This window comes from Daphnia magna, linkage group LG3 (assembly GCF_020631705.1).
Source record: "Daphnia magna isolate NIES linkage group LG3, ASM2063170v1.1, whole genome shotgun sequence".
NCBI lineage: Eukaryota > Metazoa > Arthropoda > Branchiopoda > Diplostraca > Daphniidae > Daphnia > Daphnia magna.
Window position 1 is genome coordinate 3,514,426 of NC_059184.1, and position 12,186 is coordinate 3,526,611.

The 12,186-nt window shown below is 41.4% G+C and overlaps 1 long non-coding RNA gene across 1 annotated transcript in view; it reads right to left on the minus strand.

Annotated features, from left to right (window-relative positions):
- Positions 1-2,234: 2,234 nt before the first annotated feature.
- LOC116918725 overlaps positions 2,235-12,186 on the minus strand; it is a 39,859-nt gene continuing 29,907 nt past the window's right edge. The window contains exon 4 of the long non-coding RNA XR_006643955.1: positions 2,235-3,296. This is a non-coding gene — a long non-coding RNA (uncharacterized LOC116918725). The remainder of the gene's footprint in view (positions 3,297-12,186) is intronic.

Sequence of the window (12,186 nt, forward strand, 5' to 3'; positions counted from 1 at the left end):
GTTATTGTAAAAAACAATTTTTTAAAATTTATCTTATCTTTTTTTCAGGCGTTTGAAACTAACGGCAAGAGTTTCCGTGTGAATTAAGACAATTGAGAACGTGACGATGACGCCCAACCCAGTTTGTGGATAATCTTCCTCGAAAGTTAAGTTGCCACTCAACGATCAAACTAGTTTGAAAAGGAACGTGTTGAGTAACTACATAGTTTGTCAACTACTCGTGTCATTTCTAGCTGGCGTTACTCATCACTATTACACACGAAACAGTATACAATATCTCTTGTGGAGTGAACAAACACAAACTAGTAGGATAATAAACAGAAATCGGATCAAGTAGTCAAGTATTTTATAGTATAAAGTTGTACTTCGGTCGAGAGTATACGTTTGAACGGAGCATCAAATTCACTATTCAATACCTAGTTCTCGAAATGAACGCCGTATACCATCCACGATTGCAGACCCAGTTGAATGGCACCAGCGAAGTTTCAAAGTAGGGCGAAAGAGAGTGTTTATGAGCACGTCCTCTAAATGAGTTGGTTAAAAAAAAGCTATGAAATAGCAAGTAAAAATGGAAGAGGCACGTCAATTTCTTCAGTTGGGCAAAATTCCTAGAAAAAAATAATTTTGAAAATAAAAATTTATTGCTAAATAGAAAATTCATCAAAACCGTCCAAGTAGCATAGCGCAGGGGAAAAATTGATAAAAATACATCACGGCAGAGCCGGGAGGCTAAGTTCGTTCTTAGAAATCAAAGTTGGACTTCATCCACCAATCCGGGTGTAGGCTTGCTTTTACGTTTGTAACATTAATTACCCGGTGGGTTGCGCTAGGTGTTGAGCCTAGCTCTGCTGCTTTTAAAGCATGTATGCGCTTGTTTGGTTTTTTCTCTTCACTGTATCTGACGATGTCGGCTGTTGAAACGTAGCAACAACTTTGCAACAAAACTTGATTGCTAGTTCCGCTGATGAGTCATCAAACAGAAAGTGCCAGCAAACATTGCCACGCGTCAAGAACGGCAGAGTACATAGAAATCGTATTTTCTGTGCGGCATATTTACGCGATGTTGGTTAAAACAAATGCCGTCCAATGTTAGTCTACTGCCGCATGTGACAAACATAGACAAAACAAAGAATTTGCTATTGCCCATGTATTTATGAAACAGACAGATGTAAAAACGCCACAGTGAATACGACGAGAAACTATGGAGGTTGGAATATGGTTCCATTAAAGATAAATAGCAGAATGAGTTACAAAAGCCTATTTTTCTGTTGTCATAAAAGCATACGGTACGATTTAACGAATACATAGTTAACGAGGGAAATTCGGAATGCAAATACGCAGAAAGACGTCCTCCCTCGCCAGCCTTTCTGAACTGTAAGCAGCTTGCGTTTGCCTTCATGACTGAGAAAAGCAAAATCTGATCTGTGTATGAATTATTCTTTGCTGGTCCTAGTACCTCACAAGTATTGACATCGGCATTGCATGGTGCATCTCTGTTAATTTCACGAAGAAAGGGGGAAAAAAAGTGAAATTTTTTTGAAACTTAAGATCGTGTGGCTTGTAATAGCCATACAAGACGCTTATGAACACGTTTGATATGGTTTTCAATGTAAAAAATTTTACGCCTCCTAATATTTGACTGAAAAACAAAAAGGTCCTTATGCATATTTCAAGATGAATCTTTATACTCGTACGATGCAACATTAGCCTCCACACTTCGACTGAACTATATAAATAAAAACTCGATGAAAGACAAATAAAACAGTCTTTTCTCTTTGCACGTCTGCGTATACTTTAATTTGTTCCCCAACCAAGCAGGAGTGCACCGTAGTCGTCGAGCACACATAAATATTTTAAACATAGCTACGAAGCGGGGATTATGCAACACATTGCAGAAACGTGTGTCTCTTCCAAATTTCAAGATTCCGCCATTTAAAATGCCAAAGGCGTTTTTCTTATGTATTTCAACCTTACACAGACGTGGTAGTGACACCCAGTCTCTTTAGTTGCCTGTCGTGATTCCTATGCGTAAACGCGGGAATGTTAGTAGAAAACCCCGTCAACAGAGGCAGTTTGGCCACTAAAAACGTATAGGACAGACTGTAGGGCTGTATCTGATGAAACGCTTGCACGATGTTAAGCAGATTTCGACAACCACAGAGTGGCCCAGTCTCCTCTTCCTCCCCCGCTTCTGTCCGCATTTGTGCGGTAATCTGATTACGGTATCTTGAGGTTATTTCCTCTTTTGTTCTCAAACTGCCGTATGACATTTCTCGGCCATCGCCGTCAGCTTTTCTTCGATAGAGAAAAAGAAGGGCAAACAACAAGTGAGAGACAAATAACTCCCCGCAGAAAATGCATCAACAAGAGTGGCTTGTTTGTGGCCTGGCCAACTGGAAATGGTGCTTCGTTTCGTTCTGCTTCGCACTGCGCTGTATGCAAAAGGATCAGGTAGAAAAAGTACAGGTTGGTATACACCATTCAAACGACCTTTCCTTTCTCTGTTTTCTTTTTCTTTCCAACGGGAATCAGAAAATTAAGCCTTTGCTACAAGTTGGCACGTAACTTTTTGAAACGTGAAAATGAAAAAGATGAGGGGAAACTGAGAGGAAATGAAAGTGACAGATGTCAGAGTCACGAACATGAATCTAAAAAAAGATTATGTAATTTAGGAAGAAATACATCAGAAACCAATGGCCCGAAATGAAATTGAATAGAAACTGGAAATGCAAAAATTCAAAGAAACGACCTATAAAAAAAGAAGGAAGAGTATTCCTTATAATTTACTGTATCATAAAGACACTGGCGAATGTGGGCAAAAGCTCTGACTAGAGACATCGTCACCTTGTTCTCATTATAAAACAGCGCATTTCACACCTGGAAGCATATTCGCTGCCTCACATTAATCCAAACTTAATTAGCCTAATGAGTAGAGTCTCCCTGGCCGATCCCTTCACAAGAGAACATCATTTCTCTTGCCCTTTTTCCTTAGCTTTAACTGTGTGACCCGGGAGCACCATAAGAAGTAGTGATCTAATTGCATGGATAGCCTACCTTCCGTCGGTGGTCCCTTCCATGTTGCTTCGTTTAAGCTTCGCTGAATTAATACACAGGAAGGAGACGAGCCGCGAGAGTCGAGCCGGATACGTTTGGGCTTGAAAATTAAGCGGGGCGGAGAGAGACAGAGGAGCCAATTAGCACCTGACAATCCTCAATGGCTGCGGATTGGGACTCGACGATCTTCCCTCAGCGACGCCCACCTTTCCTCACAAGTTCCGGACGCGTTCGTTGGAAATCTGTGAAATTTAGGGTAAGTCAGTTATAAATAAATTCAAAAACCTAAACAAGTTTAGCTGTGAAGGTACAAATGAAAATACGAGATGATGTGCTCAAACAAATGAAAGCTATCGGTTTTGTTGGGTATACAGAAGCCGAGCTTATAGTAAAGTAATATGCATTTTTACAAGGAGAGCCGACAATACTGAAATATTTAATGTTGACATTCAACGTAATCTGACCGTTGGAAAGAATACATAATCCGCCTCTTCTGTCAGTCATTTTTCTTTTGTTTAAGAAATAAAAAAATAAATACTTCGAACAAATCCATCACCGCTGATTTCACGTCGAATAAAAACAATAACATGGAAATGGACATTTGGGTTTGAATGTTTTGGCCATCACTCAGACATTCTCCGTTAACCGTTAACGAAGGGCGAGGAGCGGATGGTAGGCAAATCTCCGTATCTGTCTCTCGAAGATCTCTTGACTTAGTCAAACCACAAAAGGAGCAATGAACCCAGTTCAATAAAACAATTCAAAAAGTTTTCGCAAAGTGCTCCTCCTTGACTATTCCATCTCCGCTGCCATTCCAACCGTCCGCGCTCCACACACCCGTAGTATATTTAGCCTTCGCCATCAGCCGCAGGAGCTTTTCTCAACTCTCCAGTAACTTCTTGTATTTCCCTGCATGTGTCTGTGTGTGTGTGTGTATTGCCTTATTGTCATTCTATACCAAGAGCCAGCTAGCTTGCTTTTGGCTTGCTTGTTTGGCTGGATGGTCTCTATGATCAGATGATGGTCCTCGTGCGGTCGTACATTCCGAATGCAGTTGCTGCGCCAAAAAATAAAGGAGGAGGAAGCGAAGAGCTCTGCTGCCCAAAAGTTTTTGTCTCTATGGAACAAATGGCGATGATGGCTGCTCATAGAATGGCGACGGCCAAGAGGATGAAGAAAAGATGCGAACCAGAGATATATGTGTACACCTCCATCCATTCTATTTAGACGAGGATATATTATAGGAACGACGACAAACGGCTCCAAAGGAGGTGGAGGCTAGCGCTGGCTAGTTGCGTCGCTTTTTTAGCAAACTCGTGCGCGATTCGTCGGATGAGAATCGTAATCTGACTCGCTGCTCATCTCGTCTAACAAAAAAATATATATATAACGCGAGGAAAGAAAGAAAAAAAAAAGAAATGGCACAACCGGTGAGCTGCTGTTCCGCGCGCAAGCGCCTCATCGTTTTCACGGTTGGTGCGGGAAATAGGCACGGCCGCCGCAGTCGGCTCTGCTGCGCCAGTCTCTCCGACTTATGCGCCTCCTTCCATGTTTTATTTCGCACCATATTAACACGAATTGCAGGAAGAAGAGTCTCCCTTTTTTTTTTTTTTACATTGGGCACCGAACGCTATTCATTTCTTTTGCCTCTTGTTCTAATAATATCAATCCTCTTAGACATGCAATGGTATAGGGATTGGCGTGAAGTTTAAAGAATAATTTTGGATTCAGACAGAATTTAATTAAATTCCAGAAGAAAATTGTGATGTTTCTGATTCGTTCATTCTTGTCATCATCCGATGCTCTCTGTGTACGCAGCAGACACTGCAGTAGGCGGCCGCCACACAACCAAGTCAATGAAAAGTAATAAAATAATCTACCCATAAAAAATCAGTGCTAGATGGTGGCAGCTATTCACATATTCATCGAGGTCTTGTTTAATTTTAGACCATAATATCTGTACAAATTTGCTGCTTATGTCACCATGCTATTCTGCCGACACGAAATGGATTCGGCGGTCGTTTAGTATAACTAAACGGCAACAAAATGTTGGGGAAGGATTGCCGTCAGGTCTAAAAATTAACTAAAATCTAAGCTCTAGTCGTGGCAAACTGAACACGAATCGAGGGCTTCAGTTTTTGCTCCTTTGCTAATTGGCTATATCGACATATCACGGTTAGTTCTGTAATAAAATGCTGCACACACAAACATAGACAAGAGTTCGATTAAATACGAACAAGAAGCCTAAGGCATCACCATCAACCGATGGTAAATTCCCGGTGCTTTTAAAGCCAATGTAACTTTCGATCAAAAAATAAAAAGGGAGTTGTACCAGCGGTGGTGCAGGAGGACTTGAGAACTAAAGTTTGAAGACCGGTTGGACATGTGAATCGGAAATCATGTAATAGTAGCCAATATTTATATGGACACAGCCCCGTTATTAGATGCATCCACCGTAGAATTTATGCTCGGCAATTCAAAAGATAGGACCCATTAACGATCGATAATAATATATCGAAAGTGATTGGAGAGAAATAGCCGATAGACAAGCGCACCAAATTCAAAACTGTATTTTAAACCATAAAACGTTTTCAAAAGTTGGCGCAAGGAACAGTCCGTACCGCAAACGAGAAGCGAAACAAAAAAGGGAAAATAAGAGGACCCTAAGCGAGACCCAAAGTCAATCAAAACGTCTTGATTGACTATTCAGCTCGTCACCAAAACGAACCAAAAACCCACTAATCCCCAACCTCCATGTTTCCTGATTGACCTTTGAGTTGACAAAGCGGGAGGGAGAGGTCCTTCGTTCGGTCCATCGAGTCCCGAAAAAGCAACCGAAAGGAATAGAATTCATGGGACGCGAGCGGATGGGACTTAAGCATCGTAAAAAGTGGCTTCTTCCACGTGTGTGTGTGTGTGTGTGTGTACAGTCAAATTTGCGTACGACGTTACATGTCTTTCGTCTATTTGATTGTTTTTCAAGTTAGGCGGTGAATTCATGTGCGTGGCAAACCAACAGAGCCGTCGGCAAGGGACGGGAGGAACATGTCCATATAAAAAGAGGTAAAAAAAAAACGATACAAATAAAATAAAATAACAGTAAAACTCTGTTCTAATTCGATTACTTGTCCTGTCCACCACCAAAATGCATCAGTTAGAAAACCGCGTTGATGTTGGTCTTGATATATTCAAATTGGCCGCCCTTTTCCCTTTCGACCCTGGGCTCTTACATGCACGAATAAAATGAAATCAAATAAAGCGGATGGTCTTGGGTTAGGAAAAGGAAAAGAAAAGGCTGCGGTGACCCGACCCGAAAAAAAACTACGAAAAGCAAATAAAGGACAGAAAAAAAAAAAAAGACATAACAATAACATCCAGAAATGTCTGATTCGATTGGCAATCAAAATCCGTAATCCATTCCGCTGGTGAGGGAGGCCATCCCATTTACATATGCTAGCCTTCAGTAGCCGAATGATGTCGATACAAAAAAAACAAAAAAATGACGGGGAAAGCCACTGGGAACGAGAGGTTCTCTTTTCCTTTCTAGGACCATGAAGAGAGAGAGGGGGTTGAGAGGGGAAAAGGGGATGACGAACGGAAAAGAGCGTTCGGTCGCTCGTGCTGGAACATCACGGACCGAGAGTTAAGCAACTTGCAAACTTTTGGGGCTACGATGCATACATAGATGACGAACCGCAGAGAAACGGGGGCAAAATGCGAATGTCCTGACTTTATATATATACGAGAGACAGAGCTGACCTGACTTTAATTGAATTCGAGCGGCCACCATCCACCCTGTTTTTTTATGATTTCCCCTTTTCAGGGGGAAAAAGAGATAGAATGGATGATGATGGCTCGATATTCATACATACACATTGAAAGTCGTCGGTTTGGGCAGTGTTAATTCCCGGTGGGAAAGGCGTAGATCAATATAAAAATATAGATATATTTAATTCCAATGGCTATATAAAAATGATGTGTAGGCGTTGTGTATGTCGCCATATTTACGTGTAGCAGATACGTGGGTGAAGGACGAAAAAAAAAAGGGGGCAAATAAATATTGAGAAATTGACGAATGATACGACAATGATAATACCGAGATGAATACTTAACTTGGCTCAAAACTATCTATATGTATAGCCATCAAGGATGTATACAGTCGACCACAAAATGATTTCACTTGCAAATTTCATGCGGAACTCGGGCAGACGACGATGAATAGGGAATCGTCCACTATACTGCACATCGAAAACGGAAAAAAAAAGAATGAGCCTTCAATAGAATCAAAATCCCCTGTCCGAAGCGAGTTTGGCTGGACGTCGCTCTCAATGTAAGATGAATCTTCTGGCTCTTCCTCCTCCGCAACCCCTCTTTTTTTATGTCTCCTTCTTGCTTGTTGTAATATTCATACCACCGAACGAGACGAGAAGAAAGTTTGGTAGCAGAAATTCTGCGTGTACAATATAATCGTCTGACCGATCGACCAACGGCTGACGATCTGAACTACCTCCTTCAATCGGGCCAAACTTTACACGTTTATAATAAGAAAAAAAGGGACCATCATTATGTGTATAAGAGATTGATATAAAACGACCAAAGAACCCCCTTTAAAAAAATATATTATATATAAATATATGTCGGCAAAAGCTTCTTGGCGTTGAGAGCAAGTGGAGGACGTCCTTTTTTCTACAACAGTAAAGGACGATATTTTCAGACTATCATTTATTGTCAGATGCTGATGTGAATTAGAACGTATGCAGTTACATTTTCTACTTGACTTTTTTATTTCAATCTGAAGAGGAAGATTAAACTATCAAATACCTCCAAATAGTTCATTAAAGCAATCAAATAGACGTAAAAAAAAAAAAGAATGAGAGAATAAAAACAGTTAACACGTTAAAGGCTTTCACGTCTAAAAGCAGGCAGTTCGAAATAAAGTGAAACCGACATGATCAAACGGGAAAGCAACACAGACGTCGAAAGAAAACCTATTTTTGTGCTGTGTATATGTGTTATTGCGCTTGTATTATTTCCGATGTACAACTCTAACGCGCGCGTGTCTGTGTGTGCCGTCTATTTTAACATCACGCGGCCACTTGTCCCGTGGGAGTGTTATTATCGGACAAGGCCAGCAAGAAAAGGGGCCGGCAAAAAGGCCCAGCATGCATCAGAGCGCTGTTCCTAAGGTGCTTTCTCTTCTTTCTCCCCAATGCCGATGTTGTTCCTGTTGTGTTGCTCTTCTCTTTCTGTCTGATGATATTTCCCTCTTTCCTCAGTGAGCCTCTTTTTCACACAATAGCTGTTGCTAGACTTTGCTCCCTACCCACACAGCCATTCTCTTTCCAGCCATAGATTCCCGATAATCTCGAGGGCGACTATAATGTAACAAACAGTGGACCTGGGGAGAGGAAAAAAAAAAGAGGCCCTCAATTCAAAATGGCCAGTCCAGACAAATCGAAATCAACTGAAAAACACTCATGGCAGAGTCGAACAAAACGACGGGGTAGCCCCCCCTCCAATGATCGAAAGCAAACTAAGCGAAATACTATTGAAAAAGGAAGCTTTGAAATAATAATAAAAGAATAAAAGCAACGTTTCTCTAACTAAAGTCCTGCCACGAGCTGAGGTCCAGAGGTCCTTCTTTTGTACGCGGCCAACCACCTCAAAGTTGTGATTTTCCCTTTTGTCACCTACGGCGCACTCTAGTATAAAGACTTCGCGACAAACCCCCTTCCCTTATGTTGCCGTCTAGACGCACTACATCACAATATAAAACGGATAACGACATCCAAGCCAAAGCCATTTTCAATTGGATTCCACTCACGTTGGCCATTGAACAAGAATTATTGGACCATCTTCCCCCTTCCTGCACTAAAGTGTTAAGACACCCGTTTCAAATGCACAGTCCGGGAGTGCAGTATGTTGGACAACAATCGCAAAACAACATTTTTTATTATTAGCGCAGCAAATCCAATCGAAAATGCTTTAAAAACGATGGCTATAAGATTTCACACATTGACGTCGACCCTTGCCAACTGCCTGTCAATAATGGCGTGAAATAAAGTGGGACAGTTTTCAAAATTAATTTTTTTTAAGTGACCAAATTTATTGGATTTTTAGTAAAAGTTTTCGGTGAAACGAAGAAATACCTGTTGAGCAGTACCATCTGCAGTGTAATATGACATAATCCTCAACACCTGCCATGTTCGTAAGCATTAAGCGCTTTGATACGATGCGTATGGGTGTTGGGGTTAATCGGACAAGAGATTAAGTACACATGTGCCTTGTGGGAAAATGTGTCGCAAATTTTCGAGACGCTCATCGACTTGTTTTCGCTGCTATGAAAGCTTCTCAATTTAAGCGGAGCGAGAGAAAGTGCGGGCGGGGATTTGATGAATGGCGGAACTGCGGATTATGACAGCCGCAATAGGAACAAGAAACACCCTCATGAAATGCAAATCTTATTCTACAGTTCAAATTTTAAACGATCATTTTTAATGAATAATTTTAATGAATTTCTATATTTCTTCCGTACAAATCCTAGTGCAATTATTTTTCCATCTTCCTCTTCTTACTGAAAAAATAAAAATAAAAATAAAATCGCCGATTTGAATGAACGCATCGCAGCGTACGACGATGTTTTGATGCTAATGCTGCGCTCGTTGCTTCTGATTAATTCCCCGGATACAAGCACGGACCATTGTACGCCAAAAGCGGGCAAGAGCAAAAAGAAAAGAGGGACGCCAGCTAATGAGCAGAGCGCTCTCTCTCTCTCTCTCTCTCTCTATAGGGTGAGGTGATGACGTACTATATCCATCTAAGGTATACTAGATGTACTCATGCTCTACACACGGAAAGTGGGGTGTCGTTAATAAGGAGCTTCAAGAGCTTTCTCTTAGATAAAGAGTGAAAAGCAGCCAAAGAAAAGGTGCATCTAGGAGGGAACGGGTTTAGTTTAAGATCTGGCCACAGGTGAATACATTTGATCCCAAACTCTTTTCTCTTTCGCTCCGCGTTCTCTTTTGATTGACGCGAAAGCTTTTCTTTCATTCGAGATTTTCAGCGCTGTACACCTGGTCAGATCATCAGGCACCCAAGTCCCTCCCCGCGCCTCTCGCAATGGATCGGATGATTGCAAAAAGCGGGCGGATATCATTTCCGGCTGATTGCACAATTCCGTCGTCAACTGCGTCTAATAGGCTGTGATGACGAAAGCGTAAAAGCAGTGCCACTCGGTGCAAACTCGATTTTGATTGAAAGAATAGAAGTGTGGCCAAACAAAAAGAAGATGGTACGAGATATATTGTCAAATAAGTAATGGCCAAGAATACACAATAAAAAAAGAGAGTCAAAGTTGAGTGGCAGTGATGATGTGCAAAAAAGAAAAAAACGGATAACTTTGTCCCGCCGATTTCAAGAACCAGGGCGTTGCTTCCCACTTTTCAGAAAAAATATCAAACTTTTTTTTGTGATCAAGTTGAGACTGTTGTTCATATTACACGTCGCTTCTTATCTGTGGCGTGCCTTTCTCTGTCTCGTCCACGCACTTTTCAAAGTTGATGTCTACAGCTGTTGTTGCCGGGTGATGCAACAGTGCCTTACATATTAATGTAAATAAGTCATGCGTCTCACTTTCATACTTTTCGGTTTGCCCCGTTTTTCACGTCCTACGGGTCACACACGTGGCAACGTGATGCACCTCAACACTTTGCACAAAAACATTCAAATCGACCGCTCTTTTTTCTTTTACGGTTTTCTTTCAAGACGAGGAAAGGATCCCTACCGTTCTCTGTGTGATCCTTGAAACGTAGCGACGAAACAATTGAGAACAGAACAGAGAGTCAAAGTCCTTAATTAGCGCAGCACGCCAACAGCATTGGTGCTCACTAGCGTTGCACTATAGACCCATCCGTTCCTTCCCTATGTAGATCGGTGGAAAATAAAAATGCTGTCTATGGTTGAGAGGATAATTTCCATTGAACTAAGATTAGGACTGAGATCTACTATGAAACCCTTCACCCTCTTTCTCCGTCAAAATTAAATAAATTACAAAAAAAAAAAAAAGATACATAGCAGTCGCACGCCCACGTAAAACGCGTTGGACCCGCGTCGTGTCCGTAGAAAGCCGGTTAACGGAAACCGGTACATATATATACGGCAAGGCATTGCCTGAAAAATAGGTGGCAGAGCTCTATGATGTATGCCTTTCCGCTCGTACTATTACAAAGGGGGGGTTCAGGTCATTAATTAACGTCGAGTTAGTTAGCGCTAGCTCTTGCGTGTTCCCTCTCTTTATGTCTCTTCAGTTCGTCCTAACACGGAACTGAAAGACTCTTCCCCTCTTCAAGAGCCAGAGGGCTAAATCCCCCCCGATCTATCGTTTCGGGCATTTGTGTGTGTGTGTGTGGTTTGATATTTCCACATCGAGATGAGCAACCCACAGGTTAATTTAAAAAAAAAACGAATCGACAATTGAATTTAAAAAAAAAAACTGGATTCGTGTGTCGATCTGCATTCAAGATGATCATCGTTGCCATTTCGATGTGTTTGTCCCCTTTTCTCTCCACTCTCAGACATCACCCCTTGCTCCTCCCCTCTTTCTCTCTAGTCTGGCGTTATTATACAGTTAATGGAGACAAATTGTGTGCGCGCGTTATATTTATATATATACCGTACATTCCCCCCTTGTTACGATGCGATGCTGTATCCTCCGTCCAATTGTCGGCGACTTTTTCGGCGCTACGTCTCTTTTTGCTGTAACCTTTTCGAACGATATTTCTATAGCCATTCATCATTTGTTTTTCGCCCGTCTCACTTTTCCTAGCCATAGCCATAAATAACGTATACACAATGCAAAAGTATCTGAACAACAACGATTATCTCCAGTTGTTGCCCAAATAAAAGACCCAATTCAAACATTCATACGACCAGTTGGCGTTTTGTTGAACGCACAAGAAGAAAAAACAAAAGGGGGGATCACGGTCAATCAAATACATAACCTTTTAGCCTATATACGATATACATAGCGATCGGATTTTCATTGGATACTATCCATAAGATATGAAGGTAGACGACATATCCAGAAAAAGATAGCATTAAAAAGAAAAAAACCAAAAACAAAAGCGAGTGAGA